The following is a 14,917-nucleotide window of genomic DNA, read 5'->3' on the forward strand; positions in this document are numbered from 1 at the left end:
ACCACTATCTTTCACTTCACAAAACATAATTCTTTGCGATTCACGTACACAAAATGCCACCCTCTTTAACCGCCGCTACCTTGTCATCTTCAGAATCCCACGCCCAGATCTGTCATTATGTTCAAACAAACGCAAACCGCTGCCAACCACCGCAAACTGCCGCTCCTTTACACTTGGTTGTTGCCGGAAGTCGCCGTCGTTGATGGCGGAGATTATTGATAGAAGTTTTTGTTTTTTTTTTAAATTTAGTAAGTTGTTAATTTTAGCTGTATGATCTTGTTTATCAGGTTTTTTATTTATTTAGTAAGTTGTTAATTTTAGCTGTATGATCTTGTTTATCAGTTTTTTTTTCTTTTTTTCGCGGGTTTAAAAAGACTAAAATACCCCTGGTTAATGTTATACTATAGCTATTGTTATACTGTAACAACGGTGATGATGTGGCGAGATATCATTGGATACCGTTGTCCATATTTAGTGTATATATAAATATAAATACCATGAAAAATGGGTCCTAACTCCTAATATAATGATATTATATCAAGTTTATATAATATAAATATAAAGCGTCATATCAGGGTATAGTAATTTCGGATCAGTTTTGGGACGATATTTGGATCCGGTTCGGATATTCGGTTCTTGTTCAGATCCGGTTCGTATATTTGGGTCCGGCTTAGATAATCGTATCCAGATCAGATATTCGGGTCCTATTCATTTATTCGGTTCCGGTATTCGAATCCGGTTTGGTTTTTGGATTTTGGGCGGTTTTATTGGATCCGGAATTTATTTTAATATGATCATGGATACCCAATTAATAATTTATACTAAAAAAATATGAAATAAAACATAATTATATTACAATAAATTGTTCTCATAACATGAAAAACACTAAACATAAAAAATTTATAAATAATCCAAATATAAAGACTTCGAATAACATTTAACAAAGAAAGTAAAGATCTTGAAAAGCAACGTACAACGTCTTGGATTAGCATGTATCTTTATTAATTCAAGGGTATCACCTGCAAATAAACTATCCATGTATAAACATTAAAAGGTATCTTAATTATTACTTTAATAAAGACATACCGAGATACACGTACAAGGTCAAGCAATAGACGAACCAATAACGTCTTTAACTGTATCAAATAAACCACATGGCCTAAGCAATGTTTTTTTCTTTTTTCATGGCCACTTGAACATCTATTTCCCACTTATATAGTCCAATTTATATACTACCAACAATCGTAGTTGGATCAATGCTCCTCGTCCATCCTCTTGATACCTTCTCGGTATAGTTTATAATGCTTTTAGATAAACTTCGTCACCGACCTAAAATTCAGTTTTCAACAAACATATATGAATGCAAAAAGAAAAGAAAAACCATTAAACCATTAAACCATTACACCATTAAACCATTAAATAGAAACATACCTTTAAAGATCATCTGACATTCATAATCACACCTACACAAACATCCTGACAACACTATGGTTCAGATTTATAACCAAAAAACATTTCAAAACATTCATGAACATGAACGCTTATCAAAACATTCATAATCATGCCTGCACAAACACGGTTTACCAATTATACTACCTGTGATTATTTGAGAATTTAAACCATCAAAAAACTTTTATAAGTTTAATAGATTTGAAAATTGGCACTGTTTGACTATACAACTCAACACGTAATAGTACGTAACAACAATTTATAAGTTACTCAACAACTATTGTCCCTTCCATAAAAATATTGATGCAACAAAAACCAAGTATAATAGTTTATCACACTACAAGTATCTCATAAATGAAAAAGTCGAGGCATCAATTTTGATCCATTAACTTATGAATGATCAGTTTGAGCAATGCTTATCCTTATAGATAAAATGAGTTAAAGCAATACAATAAACAATAGAGAAACGGGTTAAAATTTTGAAGTCCCGCGATGTGTATAATTAGAACAAGAAGATTGACGTGTGTCAACCTCACTGATTTTTTTTTTTGTTTTAACCCGCACCCAATTTTGATCTGCTACATGTTATTCTTGACCCACCCATTTTTCAACAGTAATATTGATCCATTAAACTTTATAATTAATAATTATAACTTACTTGTATGCACATTACACGTGCTTCCCGCTATTTTCACCGAGCTTGAAGACTTAACTTTAACACTCAAGTGTCTTCGGACTGTAAAAACCTCACATCACTTGAACCAACATCCCACAAAAAAACAAGGCTCCTTTTCGGAAAATTTGGCTAAACCTATTTGTGGAGACCAAACTAGCTCGGTTAATGAATAATGTCCAGCAAAACTCAGCATATCTGCCTTTGATATTGCATTTGCACCTTCACTTGTACTACTAGTCTTCGATTGGTTATTCATACCGACCGCAAGTCCTAGTTCCTTCGGTATCATTCTAATTCGTCATTACACAAACAATAAGAAATCCTGAAATGGAAAGATTATTCAAGTTTATTAAGGTAACGCCCATCTATTTGACTAAATATATTTTCAGCAACTTCACAGCAGATTTTGGGTCCTACAAAATATGAGTTAATCTATTAGAACATGACCATTGGAAAATTGACCCTCCCACCTTTTCATAGACGGTTTACTTGTCAAAAACGAAGTTACAGCTTGAAAGTTATAGCCTTACAAAAACAGGCTCCTAGATACTGTTGTATTGCTATTGCTACTACCTGCTGTTTTTAGACAGCAATTACATCCTCTAGTCACAGTTTTTGGCATCCATTTAAACGCATTTAGAGTGGACAAGATCATACATATCTTATATCATTTCGAAGCTCGTTGGGTCTACTTCCTAACTCAATTAATAGTTTTCACCGAAACTTACTCATTTTCATTTTACGGGTCCGTAAATTAAGCCCGAGAGTCATTTTTGACAATTATACCAAATGGGTCAAAACTTCCCCTTTAACAAAAATACACCCTAACTCATTTCTAACATATTAAAACCTACCAATTTACTCAATATGCATATGAGACATGTCTAAATTAACAAATACCTAATTTGCACTCAATTGGTCAAACGGGTCAAAATCACCCAAATAGACACCAAAAGGATTTTAATATTATAACAACCAAAATGATATTTTTTCCTTCCAAAATTCAGTAGTATATATATTTATAAACGATTATATGATTTCAAAACCAAAATACCATATGACCCTTTTTAGTACAATAAAATAAAAGGGCAGTTTATCACAAGTTAACTACCACACGATGCTTTAAAGAAATATATATATATACTTACTACAAGTATATAAGCAAGTTAGTTTGTGCTTAGTCAGTTTCCTTTGGTAATTTGATGGTACTTTGTATGGTTTAGTATGTTTATCAGTTTATGATGTCTATTTAATGTCCATTAATAATAATTGAAATTAAAAGACTAGCATAGTTAAAAAAAGAATATATTTGCTTACATTTGTATAAGAATTAGGACTGTTGCTGTTTTCTCAAATTTGGTGTCAACACTAGTATCCCTGTTCACCCATAAATTCCCTAGGTTGACGAGTTGTCCAACTACCTCTGTCATATGTAAAAAATTACATCAGAATAATGTGGTGATATATTATACAAATGTAGTCATACTTTAACATTAGATACAGATAAAATATATGTTCTTAATTAAGATCGTGTCTAACGAAAACTATATTCTTGACAGCTTCCATTTAAGGATCTCATTGTAAGAAAAAAGGAGGTAGCCATATGTTGGCAGATTGAAAGGCGGACACTTACGAACTTTTGTTGAATAGTATAGACGAATCATCTAGTTATGTGATACCAAATGATACGCATCCTTATATTCTCTAAATCCAAAAATAGTAATATCGAAGTAGCTGCCCTCTTTGAAGGTATCTTCACAAAATGGGATCAAATTCTTAACAATGGATGGAGTGATGTTATTGCCCTGAAAAAAGAATAAAAAGAAGAAGAAGAAGAAGAAGAATTATGCTCAATCAGTTACATTCATCAAGACTCGACATGAACAATAAACAAAGCACTAAAACAATCTAAGTAGAACAATATCACGAATAATGACTTATCTAATCTGATCTAGGAGCATCTAATTACTACGGTTTGTTAGTAGAGTACTACAATCAATGCCACATACTAACTTTTGGCAAAGGAAATATACTGATTTTGACATATAAATTTTGTTACATCTAAATATGTGCATTCCATAATTAGTGTTGAGAAGAAAACAAAACATGTAGTTGAGAAAATAATCAAGTAAAAACAAATTACCATCAAACAGAAAGATCAAACGCATTAACCAGATGAAACACTAACCTACAAAAACTGAAAGTATAAGACATATTTCCCAATACATCAACAGCAAAAGAAACAAAAGAAGCAAATGGAAAACCACTCACCAATATTACTCACAGTTACCAATATATCAAAAAAAAATTCACATTTGCTGAGTTACTAACACAGCAACAAGTAACAAGATTAAAACCTAAATTTCAAAATTCTTCATGTAATAACAATTAACTTCACACTGAATAAATTGAACATGCCATTAGGTACAATTTTATTCAAAAGTCATCAAATAGAGGATAAATCATAAGCATCGCAACAACTAGTAAGAAGAAAACCTATGGGTTCAAGAAAGTTTATATACAGTGATTACAATTCAAAATAATCCTTATAATCACAAATTAATGTATTACGAGTATTATCAACATCAACATAGCAATAATCTCAAAACCTAAAATTACAAAATCTTACATGTAATTACAAAAAGGTGCGCTAGATCTGTACATAAATGAAATTGTCTTGGAGATGAGCATAGTTAATTTGGGAGATAAACCTGAGAGAACCGATTTTTACATTCTTCTTCAAGCTTGTAGTCAGCGGCGCTAGTTGATTTGACATTTTTGGAAGTTTAAAAAAATTAGGGATTTGAAGAATTAAAGGATTTGAAAAAATTAAGAACGCCTCGCTTTTTTTAATTGAATTTTATTTAGATTTTTTTTTTCCTACATTAATAATACTCCGAGTAATACTTCTATAGTTCTATTCTATTATTCTAAAATCTATTATAAGAGTGGTTACAATCGTGAAAGCTTAGTCCTCGGACTAGATCTCAAATCAACGTCACATTAGCACTTCTTTTTCAGGACTAAACACTCTTAACAGTGACATTTAAAAACATTACATTAATTAACTTTTATTAAAAATTAAATACATTTAAATTATACCATACACTTAAAAATAAAATTACATTAAAATTTGAAAACTATTCGTCGTCAACGTCTTCGTCTTGATTTTCTTCATATTCGTCATCGAGAACGTGTGAAGGTCCTGCTTCATCTTGATTGATTGGTTTTATTGTCAGGTCACGTCGAATTCGATAATTAGGTGCATTGGAAGACTATATACGTGTTCCACAAGTATTTCTCGTAGTAGTCGATGAATGCCCACATCTCTTAATTTCGCGTCTGCCCGCATATGCGCTTCAACCCTTTCTTGGAATGTTCCTCGTGCACGTCGAACCAGACGAATTCTCCTCAACTCCACAAAATGCACGCCTGTTGTCCTCGACTATCATATTAATAGCAGCCTCAAGGGTTGTTATTAGAAAAATAATAATAATAATAATAATAATAATAATAATAATAATAATAATAATAATAATAATAATAATAATAATAATAATATTATTATTATTATTATTATTATTATTATTATTAAGTTATTATATTATTATTATTTTAACGACGGTCTCTAAAGTTGTAAATAACACACATAGAAGTATTGCACATCTTTATATTAAGTCAATATGAAAATAAATATTAACCATTGTGCATAAAACAAGTGTGGTTAACTAATCTAAAGAGTTTTGTTAAAAAAAAATATAATAGTACTAATAATCAAATCGTCAAAATATTATAAGCATCAAGTGAAATAATAATTATACTAGGATTTTATTAGATGAATATATATTTATATAGAACAGCCTTTGTGGCTCAATGGTTCAACCACAATACTTTGAATATTGGGCATGGTTGAAGGTCAGGGGTTCGATTTCTTGCTCTATAAAAAATTTCGTGAGGGAGGTTTTACCGACCTATACGTAGGAGTTTGACCCAATCCACATGCTTGTATGGATTGAAGGAGCACGTTCATATTATACGTTTATGGTTTCCGCTCAAAAACGCATTTGTGCGTGGAAAATAATCGGGTGAATGGTTTTAACTCTTTACATTACAATGCTAAGAGGGACTTTTTGGCTCTCAAACAAACACACACACACTTCTCGTTCGGATTTACATACCACTCACTCTCATCAATCGTTGTTTAAACAATTCTCGTAATCTACTTCAACCTAGTCTCAACCAAATCAAGCCACCTTTGATTTGACTTGACCCTTTGACTGAAATATCCCGTTCTTATTGATTAAAAACGTTCCATATTAATTGATTTCGTTGCGAGGTTTTGACCTCTATATGAGACGTTTTTCAAAGACTGCATTCATTTTTAAAACAAACCATAACCTTTATTTCATAAATAAAGGTTTAAAAAGCTTTACGTAGATTATCAAATAATGATAATCTAAAATATCATGTTTACACACGACCATTACATAATGGTTTACAATACAAATATGTTACATCGAAATCAGTTTCTTGAATGCAGTTTTTACACAATATCATACAAACATGGACTCCAAATCTTGTCCTTATTTTAGTATGCAACAGCGGAAGCTCTTAGTATTCACCTGAGAATAAACATGCTTTAAACGTCAACAAAAATGTTGGTGAGTTATAGGTTTAACCTATATATATCAAATCGTAACAATAGACCACAAAATTTCATATTTCAATACACATCCCATACATAGAGATAAAAATTATTCATATGGTGAACACCTGGTAACCGACATTAACAAGATGCATATATAAGAATATCCCCATCATTCCGGGACACCCTTCGGATATGATATAAATTTCGAAGTACTAAAGCATCCGGTACTTTTGATGGGGTTTGTTAGGCCCAATAGATCTATCTTTAGGATTCGCGTCAATTAGGGTATCTGTTCCCTAATTCTTAGATTACCAGACTTAATAAAAAGGGGCATATTCGATTTCGATAATTCAACCATAGAATGTAGTTTCACGTACTTGTGTCTATTTTGTAAATCATTTATAAAACCTGCATGTATTCTCATCCCAAAAATATTAGATTTTAAAAGTGGGACTATAACTCACTTTCACAGATTTTTTACTTCGTCGGGAAGTAAGACTTGGCCACTGGTTGATTTCTTTAACCTATAACAATATATACATATATATCAAAGTATGTTCAAAATATATCTACAATACTTTTAATACATTTTGATGTTTTAAGTTTATTAAGTCAGCTGTCCTCGTTAGTAACCTACAATTAGTTGTCCACAGTTAGATGTACAGAAATAAATCGATAAATATTATCTTGAATCAATCCACGACCCAGTGTATACGTATCTCAGTATTGATCACAACTCAAACTATATATATTTTGGAATCAACCTCAACCCTGTATAACTAACTCCAACATTCACATATAGAGTGTCTATGGTTGTTCCGAAATATATATAGATGTGTCGACATGATAGGTCGAAACATTGTATACGTGTCTATGGTATCTCAAGATTACATATATACAATACAAGTTGATTAAGTTATGGTTGGAATAGATTTGTTACCAATTTTCACGTAGCTAAAATGAGAAAAATTATCCAATCTTGTTTTACCCATAACTTCTTCATTTTAAATCCGTTTTGAGTGAATCAAATTGCTATGGTTTCATATTGAACTCTATTTTATGAATCTAAACAGAAAAAGTATAGGTTTATAGTCGGAAAAATAAGTTACAAGTCGTTTTTTTAAAGGTAGTCATTTAAGTCGAAAGAACGACATCTAGATGACCATTTTAGAAAACATACTTCCACTTTGAGTTTAACCATAATTTTTGGATATAGTTTCATGTTCATAATAAAAATCATTTTCCCAGAATAACAACTTTTAAATCAAATTTTATCATAGTTTTTAATTAACTAACCCAAAACAGCCCGCGGTGTTACTACGACAGCGTAAATCCGGTTTTACGGTGTTTTTCGTGTTTCCAGGTTTTAAATCATTAAGTTAGCATATCATATAGATATAGAACATGTGTTTAGTTGATTTTAAAAGTCAAGTTAGAAGGATTAACTTTTATTTGCGAACAAGTTTAGAATTAACTAAACTATGTTCTAGTGATTACAAGTTTAAACCTTCGAATAAGATAGCTTTATATGTATGAATCGAATGATGTTATGAACATCATTACTACCTCAAGTTCCTTAGATAAAACTACTGGAAATGAGAAAAATAGATCTAGCTTCAAAGGATCCTTGGATGGCTTGAAAGTTCTTGAAGCAGAATCATGACACGAAAACAATTTCAAGTAAGATTTCCACTCGAAATAAGATTGTTATAGTTATAGAAATTGAATTAAAGTTTGAATATGATTATTACCTTGTATTAGAAAGATAACCTACTGTAAGTAACAAAGGTTTCTTGATCTTGGATGATTACTTGGAATGGATTTAGAAAACTTGGAAGTAAACTTGCAATCTTGGAAGTATTCTTGATTTTATGAAACTAGAACTTTTGGAATTTATGAAGAACACTTAGAACTTGAAGATAGAACTTGAGAGAGATCAATTAGATGAAGAAAATTGAAGAATGAAAGTGTTTGTAGGTGTTTTTTGTCATTGGTCTATGGATTAGATATAAAGGATATGTAATTTTGTTTTCATGTAAATAAGTCATGAATGATTACTCATATTTTTGTAATTTTATGAGATATTTCATGCTAGTTGCCAAATGATGGTTCCCACATGTGTTAGGTGACTCACATGGGCTGCTAAGATCTGATCATTGGAGTGTATATACCAATAGTACATACATCTAAAAGCTGTGTATTGTACGAGTACGAATACGGGTGCATACGAGTAGAATTGTTGATGAAACTGAACGAGGATGTAATTGTAAGCATTTTTGTTAAGTAGAAGTATTTTGATAAGTGTCTTGAAGTCTTTCAAAAGTGTATGAATACATATTAAAACACTACATGTATATACATTTTAACTGAGTCGTTAAGTCATCGTTAGTCGTTACATGTAAATGTTGTTTTGAAACCTTTAGGTTAACGATCTTGTTGAATGTTGTTAACCCATTGTTTATTATAACAAATGAGACGTTAAATTGTTATATTATCATGATATTATGATATATAATATATCTTAGTATGATATATATACAGTTAAATGTCGTTACAACGATAATCGTTACATATATGTCTCGTTTCGAAATCATTAAGTTAGTAGTCTTATTTTTACGTATGTATTTCATTGTTAATACACTTAATAATATATTTACTTATCATTTAACATAATTAACCAAGTGTATCAATATCTTAATATAATTCATATGTACCTAGTAAGACGTTGTTATAACGATAATTGTTATATATATCGTTTTCGAGTTTCTTAAATTAATAGTCTCATTTTTATGTATATAACTCATTGTTAAAATACTTAATGAGATACATACTGTAACGACCCGGAAATTTCCGACCAAATTTAAACCTTAACCTCTATATATCTCCGACACGATAGGCAAAATCTGTAATATTGAGTCTAGAAAGTTTGAAATTTATATTAGGATAATCAGTTACCCTTTTACCATTTCCGACGATTCACGAACAAATAGTGTAAATAAATATGTAGATATATATATATATATATATATATATATATATATATATATATATAAATATATATGTTTTTCTATAAACAATTAATATGAATATTGGATTATATATGTAAGATCTAAGTATTATATTATATATATAGATTAGTAAATATTGTATAATTACAATATATAATATTAACATGTTAAAGGTAATTACAAGTTAAAAATATAATTGTTATATTAATATTATTATTACTTTTATTCGTATTATAATATTAATATTAATATTTAAAATCAGTATTAATTATATTATTATTTACGATATTATATATAGATTTGAAAGTTGATATATCTAAGTTGTTATGGATACTAATATCTTTGATATCATTATTATTATAATTGATAATAAAATTTTGATTTCAGTTATTATTAAGATTATTGTTATTATTTTTAATATAATTATCATTATCACTAGACTCATTATTAATGTTATAAAATTTATTATAAAAATATATATATATATATATATATATATATATATATATATATATATATATATATATATATATATATAGTATTTTTACTAATAATTATTGTTATCATTGTTGTTAAGATTATTATTATTATTATTTATATAATAATTATTATTATTAGTTACATTATTAATATTAAAAATTAATGTGTATATATATATATATTTAATATTATTAAATTTTCCATATATATATATATATTTAAAATACATATATAGAAATTTCGATATACAGCTATACAGATATAGATATACAAATACTGAGTATAATTATTTACACTGTTATATAAATATGTAAATAAGGATAATTTTATAAAAATAAATACAGGAATGTATATAACCAGTTATAAATCGCTTTCAATCTATCAATTAATGATTTTCCTGTCTTTGAATCGTACCAATCAAGGATTTATTTTCTGAATGAATCCAAAACCATCGATCTCGGTATCATTTTTATATTTATAAACTTCTATTTGCTATATATTTGTTCTTACTCCATGACTCGAATAACATGCCTTTTTTCTTTAAATTTTGTATAACAAACTATAGGGATGAGAGAAACAAACCGACCTTTACTCCAAAATTAGCAGGTAGCGAGAATTTTTAACAAATATAAAACAGGAAGCAAAAGAACCAGATATGTTCTCTGTTCAAACACGTTTTTACCAAATCTCTGAATTCTCAATGATTTTTAAAATCTAGAAATACAAATATGTTAGAAATCAATAGTTTAAACTTTCTGCAAAGATTGAATCTTCAATTCTTTATATCAATCCCGAATTTTGAAAGTCAGATTTAGTTCTCAAAAGTCAATCACGTGTTCTACGATTAAATTGGGAGTCTAGGTGTCGTTGCTGTTAGAATTGATAATCCATAAAGTTTTTATGAACCATTTACAACATAATTTGTGTTGAAAGTTTTGTTTAAAACAGTCTTAAATTCGAAATCGATGTTTGGGTTGTTCTTGAGTCAAAACGTCGAAGTCTGTTGCCTTAGTCATGGTTATTTTTTTTGTTAATCAAGGAAGTCATTTAGGGTTGTTTATGATTCAGTTAACAGACATAAATAATTTTTAAACTCGTTTTATGTTTACAATGGAGTTCCTGTCGATTTAAGAATAAAGAGGAAGAAGATGAAATTAGAACAAGAGAGTAAGACTTATAAGTAAACGGGTTGGGATAATTTCAGAAAAACAGGAAATGGAGGAGTGGTCGTGGGAGTTGAGTGTAAACGAGAGGTCTCGTGTTCGAGACCCTCATGGAGCATTGTTTTTTTTAAAAGCCTTCCTCAAGGAAGAAGGTAGTTCCTTTATATTAAATTTATTACTATTATTATCCTTTTTCATTATTATTAATTGTTATTATTAGTTGCTATTAATACAAATATTATAGATATTATTATTAATAATATTATCACGAAAAATGAAATTATTATAATAAAAATTGTTATTATGTATTATATACTATTAAAGAAATTATTATTTTCATTATCATTATTAGTAAACTTTTTACTTATTAAATTACTGTTATTATTATTATTATTATAAGATGTGTTATTAAAACTAACATTTTATTTTGAAATATATATATATTCAATATAAAAATAATATAACTAATAAGGTTATAAACCTATATTTATATAAATTAATCGATTACAATTACGTACATTAATAAATATACAAATGATATAGGTTCGTGAATCCGAGGCCAACCCTACAATTGGTCAATGATGTTATATGTATTTTTACTACAAAATACATTAGGTGAGTATATAGTCCCTTTTAAACTTTAAATATTTTGGGCTGAGAATACATGCGCTGTTTTTATAAATGATTTACGTTATGGACACAAGTGATTAAAAATGATATTCTGCGGATTGATGTGCTAGGTAATTTAGTTATATGTTATAATAGCATGTAAGCGCGAATCCTAAAGATAGATCTATCGGGTTTAACACCCCCATCCAGTAGGCTGCACTAGACATAAGAACTAGTGGGCGGATGTTTAGTACTTCGAGGATTATTTATACACTTGCAAGTATACATATTCATCTTTGCGAAGATGACTTACTATATTATTGTTAAGGTTGGTTACTGAGGCCTCAACATAAGTAGAATGATTTTTATACACTTGCGAGTGTATTATATTTTTATACATGAAATCTTGTGGTCCATAGTTATAACGCTGCTAGCATCAAACCTATATATCTCACCAACTTTATGTTGACATTTTAAAGCATGTTATTCTCAGGTACGAATTAAGTCTTCCGCTGTGCAAAAGCTCATGATAAGGACATTACCTGGATTCGATCATCGCGATGGGACCAACTGTCGATGACTTCGTCCGGGAGGATTAGTTCGGGTCTCTACAGTTGGTATCAGAGCGTTGGTCTTAGTGAACCAGGCCTCGCGTTAGTGTGTCTGACTAGTAGTTGTTAGGATACAGTAGTGAGTCTGGACTTCGACCGTGTCTGCCTGTCAAAAAGTTTTGCTTATCATTCTAGTCGGAAATCATCTGCTTATCATCCCTAGGGAATTTTCTGCTTATCATTCATAAGTCTAGACACGTCTTACTGCATTTAGTGCATCGATAGTGTATAGACAAGATTCATATCTTAGCATATCTGTAGACTTGCCTGATATATGCCGTAAATTCCTCTGTAGTCTACGAAATACATATAGATATTCTATATAGTTATAATATCATCCGATATCCGAAAATCATTTCACGTCGAAGATCTCTTCCATCCACCAAATTGCCTTTTCAACCTGAAGCGCTTACTAGCGAACCTGTTCGAGAAACCATTTTCTCTCCCCTTTTTCCGAGTATCCCATCACGATTACATACTATCCCATAGTTCGAATCTTATTCATTCACTCGCTTCAACCGTCAATCATTCCGTAGTACTAGAAGAAGTTAACGAACTACGCGCTCGTGTGACGACTTTGGAGAACCTGGTGCGAAGGTTACGAACACCAGCAGCAGCACCAACAGCATAATCAGTACCACCATCATCGACGTCGACAGTACCCTTATCATCTCTAAACCATAACCGCGCCGTAACTCTCAATATCACAATCTATACCTCGAATATCAACATTTCACGCCTCAATATCACCATCTGTACTTCGAGTATGAACTTCGTTCTACACATCAATTTACATCGGCTATCTTCGCTTTACGTATCATTCTACCTCATTTTTCCTCGCTCGACATGGTGAATATGTAATTTCTAAAGTTTTAGAGATTATGTAATCTAGTATTAACGGTAAATCAGATGAGTTTTTGACTCATTAAATCCATGATTTCATCCGATGAAAATATATATGCAAGTATATTCTCATAAAGATTGTAATTAAAAATTCTTTTGTACAAACTGTTAATGATGAAAATATTTTAACGGGTGGGTAGTACCCGAGGAATATTTAGAATTCACATTAATAAGTTACACTGTACATTCTTCGAATCTGATTCAACGATCATTTACTATCCTACTTACAACTGCCGATATACGTATCCGTTCACCACAGAATAACCATTTCTATTCAAATTTCATATTTGGATTTTGACCTATCAGAATCCAACAAGTGGCATAACGAAGAAAACATTGGACAAAAATAAAAAGTGTTAGAAACAAACGAATTAATTAATTGGAATTGTGATAGGATTTCACGCTAACTGTTCCGGCTAACTGTTCCCAGCTAACTGATTAACATTTAATTTATCGCAATTTACATTCTCGCAATTTTATTTATCGTCATTTAATTTCTGTTATTTACTTTCACGCACTCTAAATAACGGGACACGTATGCAAGGTTTCGACTTATCATATCGACCCATCTATATATATATTTCGGAACAACCGTAGACACTCTATATGTGAAGGTGGGAGTTGGCTATACAGGGTCGGAGTTGATTCCAAAATATATATATACTTTGAGTTGTGATCGACACCGAGACCGGTACACGGGTCACGATACGTATTATTTAATTCGAATATTATATATTAAATTATATATGAATCATTGCACCATCGGACTATTGGACTGCCAACTTTGGACAATTAAAATGAATTAAATTAAAATATTGATTATAATATACGAAACTAAATAATTCTTCAAGCTTGCCACTTGATTTCATCCTAAACCTCATTTGTACTTCGACAATTATACTCCTCATTCAAATCTTTCATGATTCTTGAAAACGTCTCGATCGAGAAGTTGAACCAGCCGCACCTCGTCTACGGAAGAAAGATTTATGCATACAGTTATGCACCTGAAAAACTTTCGAAACTGAAGTTATAGTTAAAACATATCCCCGTTGAATTCTTTATCATTCATTAGCCAAAAACAACCATACGATTCCTTTTCAAGAAGCTAATTTTGTCACAGCTCCACTTCGACTTCTCAGTGAGACTACTCTTATTATAACCTCGATATTTATACCTTGTCCTTTCGCCATCGTTACCGGAGAACCTTTTATCCCACGACATCATCAGCAGATATACCAACAGCTCGTCATCTCTTCGGCAAAATCCGTAATTAGTATTTTGAAATTTTCGCAGAACTTCTCCAGTTATACCTACAATGTCTATCCCTAAGAATTTTATACTCCAAATGTGAAGTTCTGGAAAACATCTTG

The 14,917-nt window shown here is 30.5% G+C and overlaps 2 long non-coding RNA genes across 2 annotated transcripts; both read right to left on the reverse strand.

Moving 5' to 3' along the window:
* Positions 1-870: 870 nt before the first annotated feature.
* On the reverse strand, positions 871-2,429 carry LOC139844462 (uncharacterized). Its single transcript, XR_011757966.1, has 4 exons — positions 2,108-2,429; positions 1,432-1,476; positions 1,101-1,329; positions 871-1,019 (listed from the first exon to the last, which is right to left on the reverse strand). It is a non-coding gene; the product is annotated as an uncharacterized lncRNA (long non-coding RNA).
* A 1,012-nt stretch (positions 2,430-3,441) lies between these two features.
* Positions 3,442-4,888, reverse strand: LOC139839817 (uncharacterized). The gene is made up of 3 exons (XR_011757084.1): positions 4,755-4,888; positions 3,759-3,930; positions 3,442-3,548 (listed from the first exon to the last, which is right to left on the reverse strand). It is a non-coding gene; the product is annotated as an uncharacterized lncRNA (long non-coding RNA).
* Between the last annotated feature and the right edge of the window lie 10,029 nt (positions 4,889-14,917).

Source organism: Rutidosis leptorrhynchoides, chromosome 4 (genome assembly GCF_046630445.1).
Source record: "Rutidosis leptorrhynchoides isolate AG116_Rl617_1_P2 chromosome 4, CSIRO_AGI_Rlap_v1, whole genome shotgun sequence".
Lineage (NCBI taxonomy): Eukaryota > Viridiplantae > Streptophyta > Magnoliopsida > Asterales > Asteraceae > Rutidosis > Rutidosis leptorrhynchoides.